Below are 13,817 nucleotides of genomic sequence, written 5' to 3'. Positions count from 1 at the left end.
GATACCAACTATTTTAGTAGCAAAGTTGGTGGACTCAAGAAAGCCAGACTTAACACTGGTGGCAAGGACCACAAACAAAACGTAGCAGCGTTGAAGCTTCATATTTGGTGGCACTCAGAATCACCAGAGCTCTGAAACCTCACACCATTGCTGAGGATTTACTGTTGCCAGCAGCCAAAGACATTGTGCGAGTTATGATCAGAGATGAATTTGTTACGACATTGAGTGCAATTTCCTTATCTGTGACATGTCTGCTGATATTCTTGATCAGGTAATCCAGGTAATTAAATCTGCTCCACTGCCAATGTTTAGCATCCAGCTTGATGAATCTACAGACATTGCAAATGGTTCACAGTGACTGGTTTACGTGAGGTATATTAATGATGGTGACTTTAAAGATGAGTTTCTCTTTTTTTGAAAGCCTCTTGAAATGACAACTACTGCACATGATGTATTTGACACAGTTGGTTCATTTGTGAAAGAGCATAAGATCTCTTGGGGAAAGAGTTGTGGTGTTTTCACAGATGGTGCTCCAGCTATGCTAGGATGTCGATCTGGATTTCAACGTTTGGTACTGAATGAGTCACCAAAAGTCTTTGGAACTCACTGTATGATTCATCGGCAAATATTAGCAATGAAGATGCTGCCACAAGAGTTATAAGAAGTAATGAAAAGCATCATAAGTTCTGTCAATTTTACACAGGCGAGCACTTTAAACAGTTGACTGTTTTTTGCAACTGTACAACGAGTTGGATGTGCCGAATAATGCTCTGCTTTTTCACACTGAAGTGAGATGGTGTCAAGAGGAAAAGGTTTAAAACATGTTTTTGAGCTTCGTGATGAACTCAAAACGGTTTTTAATCAGAAAGTATGACCACCACAGTTCAAAGCACTTTTCAGCGATAAAAGTGAACTGCAGAAAAGAGCTTCCTTGGTTGACATCTTTGACATCTTGAATAAATTAAATTTATCACTGCAAGAACCAAAGGCAACATGCTTCGATTTGTCGGAAAAGATCCCATCACTCCAAATGAAACTTCTGATTTGGCAAAAAAAATTAGATGAAAATAAAATGTACATGTTGCCTCCCTTATCTGCTATCTTTAAGGAACATGACATTGAACCAGACAAAAGGACCACGATGATAATTTCTGTGAAAGAGCACTTGCACATGCTTTCAGATGAAATTTCATCGTACTTTCCAAATCTACCGGACACCCGTTCGTACTTGCCAGAGGCCCACTCACCGTCAAAGTTGAAGATGTTCCTGAGACACACAAGAGCAGTTCATTGAACTTACTAACAGCGATGCAGCAAGAACTGATTTCTCTACAATGCTAGTTACAAAATTCTGGATCAAGTGTTTGCAGTCATATTGTGTTTTGTCTAAGATTGTGTTGTGCCTTCTTTCATTTCCAACAACATATCTTTGTGAAGTAGGGTTTTCCAGCTTGTTGGTTATCAAGTCTAAATACAGAAGTAAACTAGTTGTGGAAGATCATGTTCATTGTGCTCTTGCAAAGACTCCCCCGTGAATTTCTGATCTGGTGAGAAAGAAGCTATCTCAACCTTCCCCCTGATGTTGGATTTTTACGCATAGTGTCGCAAAACGTAGCAATGTAGTTTACTGTTGTTCTATTATGACTGTTACCCATGCAACACCATGCTTCAAGACAAGGTTTCATTGATTTGTCACTAGAAATAAATATTTCATGATATATAATTACATATTGTTTTGTGACTAATCACTGTTTTAATTATGTTTAATTTGTAACAATGAAAATACATCTTGCCTATCAGATATTTACATAACAATTCATAACAGTATCAAAACGACAGTTATGAAGTAGCAATGAAAATAATTTTATGGTTGGGCGTCACCACAACATGAGGAACTGTATTAAATGTGGCATGAGGAAGGTTGAGAACCACTGCTCTCAATCCTTCTGGGAACAGGCAGCCTCACAAGGCAGCCTCAGAGTGGCTGATGGGTTTGAACCACCCACTTTACATATAGCAGCCTAATACCTAACCCAAAGCACTAGCAGCGCTCCTATGTTTCCTATTTAATCTTTCAAATTGCTGTTATCATTTTGGTTTCATATAAAACTCAAAAACCAAACTCACTGCCACGAATCCAATCTGGACTCCCAGTGACCCCTTAGGACAGGGCAGAACTGCCTCTGTGGGTTTCTAAGATCATAACTTTTTAAAAATAATTTTATTGGGGAGCTCATGCAACTCTTAAGGGAGTAAAAAACCTCATCTTTTGCCCTTGACCCCAAAAAAGGAGTTCTTAAAACAGCATAACACTCAAGGCAGACTTACTTCTCACTAGGTAAGGACCTCAAGCTACTAATCCAAGTTAGGTTTCCGGTCCTCCCTGAGGCGGAAGAAATCCCCACATATGATCCCCATTTCCACACACGTGTACACAATTCTCCAGCCCTGCTTCGTCCGCCTGGTCCTGGAATGCCTGACCTTCTCCTCTCTCAGAAACCTAGCCACCCTGTATATTCATGTCTTCTCTCCACAATTACACTGCCAGATTTGAGCCTCAAATAGCTATGTATCTCCCATAGCTCCTTCACACAGAAGACATTCAATAACTACTGAGAAAGGCTTTTCAATGAGAAAGAAGTTAGCTAACATCTATCTCATCTTTATGTGCCTAATACTTCCGTGAGCTAAAACCATAACTAGAGACAGATCTTATCTGATCTGATCCAACTAACCCCAGTGCAGTCAGCAGTGTGTGTGTGTGTGTGTGTGTGTGTGTGTGCATATACACACACACTGGCACACACAGATGTGCTTATCTGAAAATAAGAGGCCTTCAAAAAGTTCCCGGAAAAACTCCATCATATTTTAATCCCAATTTTTCCATGATCTCTTCAAAGACGCTTGCTAAGCAGCACCTTCACAAACTGAATACAAAGCCTACAGCCAATCTGGCAAAGGCAGTTAGCATCACTTTGTAAGCCACCATCCCAGAGTCTGGAAAACCATCTCACATTGGCTTTCCTGTATAAAACCTTTTCCCAGAGATCCCGGGAAACCGGCTTGTCTTTTCAGACCCTGTGCGTATCGGTAACAAGGCTTTGACAAGCAGGTGACTCGGTTGCTCCCTTTTTCTGTCACACACACTGACGGCTATCACCTTATCAGACTGAAACACAATTGTCCATCCAATTCCTCTCACCCTACAATCTTGTAATCTGCCACTAAATAGTTTTATACATTGTTGGCTTTTATTAACTGGAAGAGACGGTTGGTAGATGTGCAATTCAGATGCAGCTGAGCCTAGATTCATGTCAGAGCTGCAGCCTGGGAATGCATTAAAGCTGTCAAGAATCGCCTTGTTAGCAAATGCTAGTTGCAATGGGCATTATGGATTATTTATTTACCTAGTGAGTAATTTTATCTTCAGTTGTTGTTGTTGCTAGGGACCATTGAGTTTGCTCCAACTCATGGCGACCCGATATATAAGATAATTAAACTTGGCCTGTCTGTTGCCCCATTTGAGCCCATTATTGCAGCCACTGTGTCCGCCTGTCTTGTTCGGGGTCTTACTCTTTTGGAACTAACCCTCTACTTTCCCAAACCTGGTGTCCTTCTCCAGGGGCTGGTTTGATGGCATATTTGAAGGACATGAGACAATGCCATGCCGTCCTGGCTCTAAGGAGCATTCTGGCTGTACTTCTTCCAAGACAAAACCATTTATTCTTTTAGCAGTTTGTGATGTGTTTGATATTCTTTGCCAACATCATAATTCAAAGGCATCTAGTCTGATTTAGTCTTCGTCGTTGTTCAGATTTTTCAGCCACATGAGACAATCAAAAGCACCATGGCTTGGGACAGGTGTACCTGACTTTTCGAGGTAATTACTTTTTAGCACTTGACAGTGATCTTGTGCAGCAGGTGTTCCCAATGACATGTGTTCTTTGAGTTCCCTGCTGCTTCTGCTTCTATGGGATTTGCTTTTGGATCCAAGTAAAAGGAAATACTTGACAATCTCAACCTTTCCTTCATTGGTCATGACGGTGCTTGTGGGTCAGCTTGTGAAGAATGTTGTTTTTGATGAGATGATCCATATGGAAGGTTGTCATCTCTGACCTTCATCAGTAAGTACTTCAAGTCCCCTTCCCTTTCAGCAAGTAAGGTTGTGTGAGCTGCCTGTTAAAAGTTGTTCATGGGTCTTCCTCCAATCTGATGTTGCTGCTGCTTCTTCTTCACGTAGTCCAGTTTTTCAGATTATCTGCTCAGCATACAGATTGAATAAGTAGTGCACCAAGGGATTGTTCCTTTGCTCTATGGGAACAACTGCCTCTCGATCTTCATAGTTGTTTTAAAAGCCTATACTCGTGTGGCAGGATAAAAAAAGATGAAGTAGACTTCTGTTTGTTTCTCTTGCTTACACAGATGACATTGATATCTGTGCCCAGTGATCACTTGGGGGTTTGTGTTCATTGTTGCTCAACTCTTGTTTTTTAAGATGGTATGAAGATGTCACAGGACAATAAATATCTTTTTTTCTTTTAAAGTTGGAGCTAACTCAAAAGCAACTGACAATATTAAGACATAAAGGCCCAAAAGTGAAATAAAACAGAAACATGAACCCAGGTGTGATAGATTGTATTTCCCAAAGACAGCTACAATAAGACCTGCCATCCCTTAACTACAGGCATGTACATGTGTAAATATATTCATACAGAGTGATAGGGAAGTAGATCTATAACATATTTTTATATGTTAATATAGCAGACAGACATTGAGCCTCTACTCAAGTACTCCCTCAATGCAAGGACACTTTATTCTAACAACCCGGCATTCTGTGATGCTCACCTTCCCAACACAATCGCTGAAGACAAAATGGGTGCATAAGCAAATGTGGTAAAGAAAGATGATGGTGCCCAGCTATAAAAAGATATAGCATCTGGGGTATTAAAGGCTTGAAGATAAACAAGTGTCCATCTAGCCGAGAAGTAACAAAGCCCACATGGAAGAAGCATGCCAGCCTGTGTGATCATGAGGATTCAACGAGATCAGATATCAGACATTAAAGACCCAGAACAAAAAAATCATATCAGTGTGAATGAGGGGGAGGGCAGACTGGAAACCCAAAGCCCATCTGTAGACAATTGGACATCCCCTTTCAGAAGGGTCACAAGGAAGAGACAAGCTAGTCAGGGTGCAGTATAGCACCCTGGAAACATACAACTTTCCTCTAATTCTTTAATGTAACCTCCCTCCACTATCATGATGCCAATTCTACCTTACAAATCCGACTAGACCAGAGCATGTACATGATACAGATAAGAGCTCGCAACAAAGGGAATCCAGGACAGATAATCCTTTGGGACCAATAATGAAAGTAGCAATACCAGAAGGGGAAGGGCATGGTGGGGAGAGAAAGAGGGAACCAATCCTAATGATTGATATATAACCCTTTCCCAGGGGAAAGGAGACAGCAGTCGGTGTAAGACAAGAAAAAAAAAAAAAAAGATATATTATCAAGGGAAGGGAGGGGCTGGGGGAAATGAGCTGATACCAAGAATTCAAGTAGAAAGAAAATGTTTTGAAAATGATGATGGCAACATATGTACAAATGCGCTTGACACAATGGATGGATGGATGGATGGATTGTAATAAGAGCTGTAAGAGCCCCCAATGAAATGATTTAAAAATACATATATATTTGCTATGCCACAAACTTTTCTACAATGTGACCCTAACACCACCCAGCTCCCCATATCAAGAGAGGGGGTTTGGTCCCCCTTTCCATATTGGGTAGGCTGTGAATCATTTGTAACCAACAGAATATAGTAGAATTAAAATAGAGTGCGGTTCAATAAAATCCTTGAACTTGGACACCTGAGCCACCATGTAAAATGTTCAACCCTCATGCTGTGAAGAAGCCCAAGCCACAAGGGGAAGCCAGATGCAAGAGTTTCAGTCAGAAATCCTGGTTTTATTCCTAGCCAAAGCACCAGACACGTGAATGAAAGAGACTTCAGATCATTCCAGCTTGTAGCCTCGAGTCGTCCATGAACTTCACATCTTCCCACTTGAGATCCCAGGCATCATAGAATAGATTCACGTTTTCCAAAAAAAAAAAAAACCATGAACACATTAAAACCATTGTTATTTTACAACACTAAGCTTGGGTGCTTTGTTCTGCAGCAGGAGTAACAGAAACACCTACTAAGGATATTTTACAGAAATGCTTAACATCAAGATTTTCAAAGTTAGCCTGTGCAGTAATGGGACTCCTTTGATGTTCTAAGAGGGCTTAGAAAAATCAATAATCCCACAGCAGCAGGTCACTTGTGTTCTAGAAGTCAAAGAAACATGCAGTCTCATTCCAGCACTGCTGCTAAGTAGATATGTCTTTGAGAACAATAATATTTGTATAATGTTCCATCTTCTACAAATATCCTTTCGCATTTCTACTTTCAGTTATTGTCAAGTATCTGCAGAGTGGACGAGTGAGTGTTCCTCTCTTGAAGCTCAGTTTCCGCACTGTAAAACCGCAAAAGAGTCTGTTCTACTATGTGAGGAGGTTTGGGTCTGACTCAGAAGAGAGAGCGCACATCCGAACAGCAAACAGTAAGGAGTTCAGAGTAAAAGAATTTGATGAAAAGAGTCGTCAGAACAGGGACAATGTACTGGTCTTTCTTAAATACACATGATCAATAGCTACACACACACACACACACACACACACACACACACACACACACACAGATTCCATAGTCTTGCCATCTCAGAAACTTGATTAAATATATGTCACCTAAAACAGTTTCTCCATTTTTCAATATTTTCTGCTTTCTCTTAAACTAAGGGTTTTCTAGGTTTTAGCTAGTCATTGTGGTTGGATGTGTTTATTTGTTTTCTTTGTCTGACTGTGTTTTGTTTTGTATGATTTTCCATACAGCAGATCCAGGACAGGTAGATCTATAGAGACAGTAGGAAGACAGAGAAAAGGCTGGGGGGGAGGGGGGATGGAGAGAAATGGGAAGCTAACAACAATGAGTATGAGAAGAAAATGTTCTGAAATTGATTGTGGAGAAAATTGCACAAATCTTAATATGATTACACAGTTACATTGTATGACATATGAAGTATATGCCAATAAAACTATTTTCTTTAACGTCCGTGGCCTGAGAAAACAGTCTGCTTCTGAATGACAGTACGGCAGTTCCTGAACTCCCAGTTGTAAATGCAGTTGCTATTCAAACCACTGCCATTCGTGGAGGGGCATTCTTTCACTTAGTGGAGATGCATCGAATGCCTAGTCGGTGACAGTCACAATGCTAGTGGCAACTGGGCTTTCAGAGACAGGAACACACAGCTTCTGGCCTGAAGGTGCTCCCAGCTGGAAGGGTAACGGTAGGCATGGCAGAAAGCCACTGGGAAGTAGATTCACCCGGGAAACAACCACCCTAACAGCAGCTCTCGTGGAGTGGGCACTAATGGTGAGTCAGTATGTTTCCAAAGCTCGATGTCCATACGTTTTTGAGCCATAGCACACACCCCAGGACGTTCTTGAGCCATAGCACACACCCCAGGATGGCCATGCTGCCCTCATTTCTATTTCACAGAAGAGAATGACGCACAGAGAGGGCGAGGACTATGCCTGCAATCACTAAGATTAGAAGCAGTGAAATCTCGGAGCTGGACCAGGGACCTGTGCTCTAAGTCTTCATAGGTAGGGGCGTCTTCTGCAATAGAGACAGTGTGGTCATGGAACATGGACAGGACAGAAATCATGGAAGGTCCACTTGGAAAGACAAAAGTCTACACCCACCTCATACACACCCAGTTTAGCTTGGGCTCCCAAAAAAGCAAAGCAAGAGCCACAGATGGGGGTCTAACAGCTTATTAGTCAGATGACTGCAGGAAGCTAGAATGAGGGAGGGGAGAGAAGGAGGGAAGCCAATAGGAACATTGATTTCTGAGGTGGCTCCTATGAGCAACAAGGCCCATTCCATTCACACAAGATGCCTCCACTCGTGGTTGCAAACGAGACAGAGACTTTTAGCCCCCAGCTCCCAGCCTTCACTGGTCATGCTTCAGGAGTGTTAATATCCTTCCACTTCCACGAGCACCTGCACAGCCAGGTAAGCTTCCCATAGCCTCAGAAAGGACCCTAGGCTAAGGTGACCAGACGTCCTGCTTTTGGCGGGACAGTCCCGATTTTTAACAATTTTTCCCGCATCCAGCAGCGTTTTTAAAAAGTCTTGATTTTTGGAAAGAATGCACGACAAGCTAGGGTATACGGTTTTCGGCTGCCATGTGACTATTTCGCCAGGATATGAGTTTTATCAATGGTGTCCCGTTTTTGTCCCGCTTTACCAATGTTAAAATCTGGTTGCCTTACGGGCCTAGGCGGAACACAAGAAGATTCACCCTACAGATTTGCACACCACGAGCATGGACCTACCTGGAAGGGTGCACCATAGGCCCTTGCAGTCTCACGCAGACTCCTCTTTTGAATGCTTCCCTTGACATTTCCAAAGCAAATTTTGGGGCTGTGCCATTGGGATGCCTTTGCTGCCCTCATGGAGCTCCCAGTGCCACAGGACTCTGCCCAACAGCCAGTAGAGGTGCTGACCCTTACACTGGCAACCCACCGCTACTCTGCCACTAACAGGACCTACTTCCGGTGACACCATTGCTTTGCCTGCAACTGGTCACGTCCTAGCAGCCAGCACACCTTTTCCTCCTAAACTTTCCTTGCAGACTTTATTGCGTCAACCCTCCTTTCAGGTGGCAGAAAGCACCATGCTTGTTTCAGAACAGTACCGAGGAAGAACTGAACAGGAGGGAGAGAGGGGAAAACCCACAGACAATATCATTAGGATTATCTGCTCAGGAGCCAGGCCGCCCCCACTGTCATTTCATCCTGGTGCATCGTCCCCGACCCGCAGGAACGTCAACGCAGACCCTGGAGGAGGGAGTAGGAATTGAGGGGAACAAGAGACACGGGAAATGGAGACAAGACAGTATTCTGATCAAGCCTCTCTTTATTGAGTGAAAGGTTGCAGCCTATATAGGCCAGGGGAAGGGAAACACCTGTCGCACATGTAAATTAGGCCACTTTGGCAATAGACCAATCAAGGAGTCCGGGGGAGCGCGCCCTCAGTAACGGTTTACAGTCTTCAATCAGGTACGTGGAGTGACGTCATTTTATGCAAATCAGGTGCAGGCACTAGATAAGTAAATAGGGTGAAGACAATCTCCTACCCAATCAGGGGAAGCAGGATATAGGTGCTTCGTCACACCATGTATGGAAACCCCCTTATCTGTTTCTAGGCAGACTTGAAGGCTAAACTCAGCCTGTCCCAAGGACAGGCTATTCAGAGGGGAGATAACATAATCACAAAACTCTGTCACGTAGCTGGGAATGGAAAAGTACTTCAAGCTCTGACAAGATATCGTGAAGATTGAGCTGCATGGCCCCGGACAGTGCATATTTACCCACGCCCCTTCGATTCTGCTTTTCAGTTCTAGAGTTTGAAGCTTCTTGGAGGAAGAAGACAGAAGATGGGAAAACACTCGTCCTTAAAGTCTACGAGCTGCACTTGAAGTTTGGCAACTTCTTTGTATCCCTGAAGCCCAGGGGTGAAATACTTCACGGAAAAGGATGGTTTGTTGTTTCATTTTATGTTTTAAAGGAAGAGGAAACTCTGAGCAGGGGATGAGAATGGAGGCATTCAATTCAGAGACAACTTCCACGGAGACAGACTCACTTTGGTCTCTCTTTCCAAAGGGAACTGTGACTTGGTGCACTTCTGATGAGGGCACCTGCGACCACTGAACTGGAAGGAGGTGTGATGACCGCATATGGAGGCAAGAGAGACCGGATGGGGCTGTATCCACCCTGGAGAGTTTCCGGCCCTCAGTACATTGATTTCTAAGGAGCTCTGGAGGTGCAATGGTTCCACGTTGGGAGGCTGACCCCAAGTCAACAGTCCAAACACACAGGTGCTCCACAGGAGAGATGAGCTTGCTGCTCCTGCAAGAATGTGCAGCCTCAGAAACGCAGAGAAGCAGTTGTACAGGATAGTGCAGGGCCACTGTGTGTCAGAATCTGCTTCATGACAGTGAGTGTATTTCTGTTTGGGTTGGTTAAATTCATTTCTCCAGTATTTCTTTGAAAACAAACTCACGGCCATGAAGTAGATTCTGCCTGTTTCGATCCCCACTTTCTGCACTCTTAGCCTGCTAAAGACATGATCAGAGATTTGGAAGAAAGAGACTAAATGTATAGGGGAGCTCTATCTCCCAGGAGCCTATTCTGTTTCATCATTAAGACAGTCAACCCTCCACACTGCAACCTAGGCAATTGATCACAAGTGGGGGAGTGAGTCTATTGAGGCAGTCCACAGTATGAGATGGGCTTCAAAAAGTTCAGAGAAAAATAATGGAATGTTCCAACGATGTTTTGAAATCTCCTCATTCAGTTGACCCTTGAACGACACAGGTCTGTAGTGAGCAGACCCTCATATACAGTGAACCCTCGCCACTTCGCGCTTCGACGTCCGCGGCTTCACTCTATCGCGGTTTTTGTGTAACAGTGCATGCTCTGTCATTACTGCCACTGATTGGCTCATACTGTACACGCTTGATGCCATAAATAATATAATAAATAATAAATGATAATTGTAATGGCCAAAGTGTTTTACTGTATTTTCCCTTTTTCGTTTAAAAAATTGGGTAATACGAGTGTAATGGTGACTAAAAGGGTGTTTTTTCATGTCCTCTATGCTCTAACTACGAAAATATTTGATTTACAAATAAAGAATCCTACTTCACGGAATTTCATTTATCACGGTAGGGTCTAGAACCAATTAACCGCGATAAACGAGGGTTCACTGTACTTGGATTTTTATTTTATTATTTTGTTGCCTGTTTTATGCTCAAATGTTGTGAGCATTCACTTAAAATGTCACCCCATGTGATATTAGTCTCTACGTCAGCAATTCTTCTCTCCAGCCCAGTTGGCTCAGTACCAGGTCAAACTGCTCATTCAGAGAGGCTGAGCATCACATGTGGCTGCGACATGTAAGCAGATATTTGCAACACTTGAACTTGCCACAGTAGCAACAGGAAAGAAAATCCAACTGCTAAAGTGCCCAGGTAGGACACCGGCCAACTACAAATTACATGAGAATTTTCAACAGCTCAGGAGCTCAGCACCCCCAATCCCAACATTGTCCAATGGCCAACTTTATTGTGAAGATGTATGAGCAGGGGACCCCCCCCAAAAGGAACTTTTTCCAAAACTAAATATTAAAATTTTTTTACAAAACAACCTTATCACCTTCAAAGTACTCTCCGGTACACTTAATACATTTGTCAAATCTGTAATTCTATTCTTGGAAACATTTTTTTTCTATTCTTGGAAACATTTTTCAAACTCATCTTTTTGATTGGCTGACGGCACCCCCTCATGTTTTTTCTTCACCTCCTTTAGTTGTCAAGTCCTTTCACGTCCCTCCACATTCTCAGAAACAAGAAGAAGTCCCATGGAGTGAGGTCAGGTGAGCCAGGTGCAGGGCGTAAGAGAGGCCTGTTGTTTTTTGCCTAAAACTGGTGCACTGAGATGGCTGCGTGAGCAAAACCATTCCTCCATCTGCCACAAATCAGGCCTTTTTTGTTGCATACTGCTACACAATCTTTTCAGAACCTCTAAATAAAAAGCTTGATTAACAGTCTGACCTGGTGGAGTGGACTCCAAATGCACTACAAGTGGACATTTTCATTCATTTGGCTGGGAAGTTGATGGACATCCAGAACAAAGTTTGTCATCAATCAGTATTTCACCTTTTTTGAAACAAGAAAACCACTCATACATTTGAGCTTTTCCTATAGTGTTGTCCTTATAAGCTGTGTTCAACATCCCAACAGTTTCTGCGGCATTTTTCCCAAGCAGGAAACAGAATTTCACAGCTACACGCTGTTCTCTTAAATCAGTTATCACAGAAAATGAGGTTCTAGCGAAACTGCTTTTAAGAAAAAACTTACTGTGACCAGAGAGAACCTTCCCAGGCGATGCCACTGGTTGTGTGAAGAGCGAGTTGCTCGATGCTCCCCTAGTGGGAAAAAAATGCATACTACAAAAGCTCCCCTTCGTACACTGAAATTCTGTTTTTTTCTGGGTACCCCTCGAATGCCTTACCATATCGATGTGAAAGAGGGGGGTTGGGGTGGAGACCCAAAGCCCATCTGCAGACAGTTGGACAACCCCCCACAGAAGGGTCACAAGGAAGGGACAATTCCATCAGGGTGCAGTATAGCAAGGACAAAACACACATCATTCCTCTGTTCCTGAATGCTCCCTCCCCACATTACCATGACCCAGTCCTACCTTACAAATCTGGCTAGACCAGAGTACACATATTGGTACAGATAAGAGCTCTGGACACATAGAATTCAGCACAGATAAAATCCTCAGGAACAATAGTGGGAGTAGTGATATCATGAAGGTAGGGGGATGTGGGGGGGAAGGAAGGAGGAGAAAGGGGGAACCCATCACAAGGTTGGATATATAGCCCCCTCCCTGAGGGGGACAAATAACAGAAATATGGGTAAAAGGAGACAATAGACAGTGTAAGACACGCAATAACAATAATAATATATAATTGATCAAGGATTCGTGGGGGTGGGGGTGGGGAGAGGAGCAGATACCAAGGGTTCAAGTAGAAAGATGGCAACATATATGCAAGTGTGCTTAATACAATTGAATGATGGATTGTTATAAGATTTGTAAGAGCCCCACAATAAAATGATTAATAAAAAGTAAATATTATTGAAAAACAATGTAATGTTACTATGACCTTTGGAAGTGCTTCATGATAAAGAGTTTGAACAGATACTAAACCAAAACAAAAAATAAATATATTGGAAGTCCCCCCCCATCCCCCCATAGAGCAGGTAATGAGTTTGAATCACTAACCTATGGTTAAAAACCTAACACCTAACCCACAGTGCCATCCAGGGTCTTCAGTAGGGAATTAACTAAATAAACTGTGGACGCATGCTATTAACAACTTCTCCGTGGAAGGCAAAAGGAATGACTGTCCACATGGAAAGGTTTACACGATCGATAATGAAGGGGTAAGGGAAAGCTGTGAGGCAATAAAATCAGAATTATTTCATTTTTAAAATAAAATATAAAGTTGTATTTTCCTTTGTGAAGGTGCATGTCTATTGTGTATGTGTGTATGTGTACGGGGCGGGGCGGGGGGGGGGGTGTGCTTCAAAAAGTTCATGGAAAAATTCCGTTATCTTTTAATTCCATCTCTTTACAAACTTTTTGGTGCATGTGTGTGTGCATGCGTGTGCGTGCATGCGTGCGTGCGAAGGACCCCCACTGGTACTGTCCAGTAAGCATTAGGGAAGGTCTGGGGCTCAAACCTACCAGTCCCTCTGAGGCTAAGTGCTTCCATAGAAAAAAGAAAAAGAAATGCATTTCTCCTTGAACTTTTGGAAGTCCTCTTGAGCTTGTGCATACATTTGCAAGTAGATTTAAATGTGCAAGTGAATGAAGAGTAGCACCTGAATGCATGTGAATGAACAGAAGCACCTTAGCACATTAACTGATAACAGCAGTGACCTTCAGAGAGAGGGATGGTGTTTATATTATGTTTTGTTTGACTATTTTTACAAAACCTTATGCATATACACTACTTACCAAAAAGCAACTCCTTGCCACTGCATCAATTCCGATTCAGGGTGACCCCGTGTGTGGCAAAGTGGAAATGCTCCATAGGGTGTCCTCACGTGCCGTTGGTTATGAGAATACAGAG

This window comes from Echinops telfairi, unplaced genomic scaffold, assembly GCF_000313985.2.
Source record: "Echinops telfairi isolate 266 unplaced genomic scaffold, ASM31398v2 ScPeMD7_70;HRSCAF=299, whole genome shotgun sequence".
Taxonomy (NCBI): domain Eukaryota; kingdom Metazoa; phylum Chordata; class Mammalia; order Afrosoricida; family Tenrecidae; genus Echinops; species Echinops telfairi.
This window is presented reverse-complemented; position numbering follows the sequence as displayed.